This window comes from Monodon monoceros, unplaced genomic scaffold, assembly GCF_005190385.1.
Source record: "Monodon monoceros isolate NGI ecotype Baffin Bay Population unplaced genomic scaffold, NGI_Narwhal_1 Super_Scaffold_22, whole genome shotgun sequence".
Lineage (NCBI taxonomy): Eukaryota > Metazoa > Chordata > Mammalia > Artiodactyla > Monodontidae > Monodon > Monodon monoceros.
Window position 1 is genome coordinate 11,680,713 of NW_021703779.1, and position 5,294 is coordinate 11,686,006.

The following is a 5,294-nucleotide window of genomic DNA, read 5'->3' on the forward strand; positions in this document are numbered from 1 at the left end:
CACAGACCTAGCCCCCATCATTCCACACCTGATTCCACTCCCCAGAGGCCACAATTTTCGGGTGGTGAAAAGAGACGTCGGGGGGGGGGGGGAAGAAAGGCAACACAGGGCTTAAGGAGTGCCCTCCTGGTGGAGAGGGTTTTGCAACTTTAAATAGGACACGGAAAAGGTGCCATATGAATAAAGGAGGGAGGGAATGATTTTTGTGGATACTCAGAGGCGAAGCCATCTGGGTAGAGGAACGACAAATGGAAAATCCTGCGGACAGCAGTGTGCAGAGCTGTGTAGAGGAATACCCTGGGGGTCTTGTTAAAATGCGGATTTTGATTCAGTAGGTCTGGATGGGCCCTGAGACACCGCATTTCTAATGAGCTCCCAGATGATACTGATGCTGCTGGTCCAGGGACCTCACTTTTGAAAAGCAAGGTCCTAGAAAGAGTTAGATCATCAGTGGGGTTGGAGCAAAATGAGAGCCTGGGCAAGTAAACTGAACCACGTCAGAAAGATAATAGGGGACCAGATCTCGCCGTGCCTTAGAGCGCACTGTGAGGACTTGCGCTGTCGTTGTGAAGTAGATGGGGGCCGGGAAGTGATGTGATCTGGCGTATGTTTTAAAGGCATCTCTGCAGGAGCTGTGTTAAGAACAAATTGTAGGAGGGCAAAGGCGGTTAGGAAGCCGCTGAATGAACCCAGGTGAGAGGATTTCTGATGGATTGGTTGGAGGAGTCACTTGAGCACTTGGAGGGATGGAGTTGCCATTTCTGCCCCATCTCTCACACCCATCTTCTCTCTCCAATTCCACTGCCACTTCTCTAGTCACGCCCCATTAATTCTCATTACTGTAATTGCCTTCAAACATCTTCTTCTTGAGAAATGGCTTTGTTCAGTCCAGGCCTTTGTAAAGACCTTACGGTTGCTTACAGAGTCCATAGTCTAGCATGGAAGACCCTTCATAAACTGGCCCTTTCCCCCACTTCTGGGTCATTACTCACCTTCATGAACCCATCACTCTCGCCCGCGGCTTCACGTCCTCGCCATCGTCATGTACATACTATGGAGAATGAAAAGCTGTGGGATATTTGCAAATCCTGGCATGGTGACCCTTAAACCACCACACTGTCTCCCACTCACTTTAATCTATTTTTGTTACATACACCTGAAGAAAGCAAACCGTTGGCAAACCTCCTTTACGGTTGTATCACGGTGCTTACATCAGTGCTACGCGATGTGGAGTCCATGGACCAGCAGCATCACCTGGGAGCTTGATGCCGATGCAAGTTCACAGGCCTCACCCCAGACCGCTAAATCAGAATCTGACAGTAGGGCCCAGGAATCTGTGTTGTAACGAGCTCCCCAGGTGATTCTTACACATGCTAAACTTGGAGACGTAGTGGATAACATCACACTGCAAATCGAACATCACTAGGTTCTTACATCATATTTTGAGAACAGCTGATCCAGACTGGTGGGCTCAACCCCGGCTGCACATCGGGATCACCTAGAGAGCTTCCAATAAAATAGCGGTGCCTGGGCCCCTACCCCCGGCAATGCTGATGGAATCGACTGGAGTGGATCCAAGTGACCCTAATATGCCCCCAGGTCTGAGAACCTTACGAGTCTGGCAGATGGATCTCCATTCTGTTTCCCATACACAACCCAAATTTCTGCCTGTCGCTGGTCACTCTACCTGGAGTGTGTGTCTGTGCCATCTCCATATTGTCTGACATATCCGTTCTAGGAATAGAATGAGCCCCAGTACAGCTTCTCTTCAAACTGGTCTTGGGTCCTCTTCTATTTCCTGAAGCCACATGGGTGGCTTCTATGGCACTTGCAGGCAAATGAGATCCCTACATTGTTCTCTTTGTTAAAATGAGGCCTCATTCAATGAAAAGGTGTTTCTCAAACTGTGTTTTTTGGAGTAGTAGTGTTCTGTCATATACTAATACTTATTTGTGGGGCTGTTCTTTGGCCAAAAAAATGAAAATTGAAACTATTACACACCACGCGATTTCTGCACGTCACTCTCCACGTGTTTCTCCCATCCCCAGACCACAGCTTCTCAACCTTTTTAAAATATTACATCTTCTTTCACAGAGCTGAAATTCACATAACATGAAAGTAACCATTTTCAAGTGAACCATTCAGTGGCATTGAGTGCATTCGCAGTGTTGTGTAAACACCACCTCTTTCAAGTTCCAAAATATTTTCCTCACCTCGAAAGGAAAGCCTACCCCCATCTGCAGTCCCCCCCGGATCTCCATCCAACCCCCCAGCCATTAGACATGTTGCTACTTCTTACTTTGAATCAATCTGCTCTTAAGAAAATTGGGGATCCTGCTTTATCAGGCTGTTAGGAGAAACAACCCAGGTAATGTGTATAAATCACCCAGCACTACACACATCAGGTACCCAGTAAAGGTCGGATCCTTCCTTCACTTTGCCTACGTACGGTCTCGTCATTCTGGTGTCCTAGATGTCAGAGTCTACAGCATTTAGAAGAAAAAAGGCTTTGTAAATTCCTTTCTTTAGAAAAATAAAAATGTATTTCCCCTCTTTGAAAGGTGGAAGAAGAGTAACTGCTATAAAGACCATCAGCAAAACCCTGTATTAAATTTGTTTTTATTTAAGCCCCTTTTTATTTTGGAATTATTTTAGATTTACAGAAAAATTATAAAGATAATACGGTTCCTGTGAACCTTCACCCAGTTTCCCCCACTGTTAACCTTTTACCTGACTATGGGACATTCGTCAAAGGTAAGAAATTAACACTGGCACATGGCTATTCAGTACAGCTACATACTTTATCTGAATTTCACCAGTTTCTCCTCGAATACCCTTTTCTGCTCCAAGATCCAACCAGACTCCCACACTACATTTCTTCATCATGTCTCTTTAGTCTCCTCTGACAGTTTCTGTCTTTCTTTGCTTTTCATGACCTGGAGGGTTTTTAAGAGTACTGGGAAGGTATTTTGTAGAATGTCCCTCAGTTTGGTTTTATCTGATATTTTCTCATGATGAGACTGCAGTTATAGGTTTTGAGGCTACCACGGGGGTGAAGTGCCCTTCTCATCACGTCAGATCACACCAGGTGGTAGGACAAGGTCCCTGTAGAACTTACCACTGGTGATGTTGACCTCGAACACTTGGATAATGTGGTGTCGGCAAAGTTTCTCCACTGAAGGTTGTTATTTTCCCTTTTCTGTACTCTGTACTTTGGAATTAAGTTACTAGTTTAGCCCCTACTCAATGGGGAGGGAGAGTAAGGTCAGCCCCCCTCGAGGGGGCAGTATCTACAGCCATTATTTAGAATTCTGGAAGATTTGTCTCTTCTTGCCATTTTTTATTTAATCACTTGTCAGTATGGACTTCTGTGTATTTCTTTTATAATTTGGGTTATAATCCAATTCTATGTTTTATATATTTTTGCTTGAATTGCTCCAGTTTGGCCAGTGGGAGATCTTTCAGACTGGCTCCCATGTCCCTTTGACATGGTGCAATCCTTTTTTTCCCCCAGTATCTTAGCTTTTGATGTAAACTTTGGTTTTCCTCCCCACCTATCCACTGAAATTGCTTTAAGGTCTTTTATGTTACAATGGTTTCTAGATTGTCAGGCCAAAGTCTACTTGTCTGTTCTTAGTTTGCAGACCTTTCTGTGACAATACTATTAATCTCTTTCTTTCAAATTCCATTTCATTTTCTAAAAACGTACTATGGAATTTTCAAACATAAACAAAGCTAGAGAAAAGAGCATAATGAATCTCCATGTATCCATGACCCAGCTTCAACAATTCTCAGCATTTTGCCCACCTTGTTTCAACTCTTGTTTTGCCTCTCCCACGCTCTGCCACTGGAATACAAACCTTAAAGGAAACCCCAGACATCACATGAGTTCAACTGTAAAGAGTTGTGTCTTCAACAGCTCAGAACTTTAAAAGAATATATAACCACAAAACAATGATTACACCTAACAAAATTCATAATTCTTTAATATCCTCTAATACTCAGTCCATATTCAAATCTCCTCCCAAATTTTAATAATTTGTTCAAGTTAGGATCCATACAAAGTCCATACATTACATCTTTTATTTTTATTAATTTTTTAAAGAACTTTATTGGAGTATAATTGCTTCACAATGTTGTGTTAGTTTCTGCCGTACAACAAAGTGAATCAGCCATACGCATATATACATCCCCATATCCCCTCCCTCTTGCATCTCCCTCCCTCCCACCCTCCCTATCCCACCCCTCTAGGTGGTCACAAAGCACCGAGCTGATCTCCCTGTGCTATGCAGCTGCTTCCCACTAGCTATCTGTTTTACATTTGGTAGAGTATATATGTCAACGCCACTCTCACTTCGTCCCAGCTTACCCTTCCCCCTCTGTGTCCTCAAGTCCATTCTTTCTGTCTGCGTCCTTATTCCCGTACTGCCCTTCGGTTCTTCAGAACCATTTTTGTTTTTTTAGATTCCATATATATGTGTTAGCATACGGTATTTTTCTCTTTCTGACTTACTTCACTCTGTATGACAGACTCTAGGTCCATCCACCTCACTACAAATAGCTCAATTTCGTTTCTTTTTATGGCTGAGTAATATTCCATTGTATATATGTGCCACATCTTCTTTATCCATTCATCCGATGATGGGACACTTAGGTTGCTTCCATGTCCTGGCTGTTGTAAATAGAGCTGCAGTGAACATTGTGGTACATGACTCTTTTTGAATTACGGTCTTCTCAGGGTATACGCCCAGTATTGGGATTGCTGGGTCGTATGGTAGTTCTATTTGTAGTTTTTTAAGGAACCCCATACTGTTCTCCATAGTGACTGTATCAATTTACATTCCCACCAACAGTGCAGGAGGGTTCCCTTTTCTCCACACCCTCTCCAGCATTTACTGTTTGTAGATTTTTTGATGATGGCCATTCTGACTGGTGTGAGGTGATACCTCATTGTAGTTTTGATTTGCATTTCTCTAATGATTAGTGATGCTGAGCATCCTTTCATGCCACACATTACATCTCATTGACAGTCCCTCCCTCTGCCACGACCCCTTCTCCAACACACACTTTTTAAAAGTCCATTTGTGGGCTTCCCTGGTGGCACAGTGGTTGAGAGTCCACCTGCTGATGCAGGGGACACGGGTTTGTGCCCCGGTCCGGGAAAATCCCACATACCGCAGAGCGGCTGGGCCCGTGAGCCATGGCTGCTGAGCCTACGTGTCCGGAGCCTGTGCTCCGCAACGGGAGAGGCCACAACAGTGAGAGGCCCACATATCGCAAAAAAAAAAAAAAAA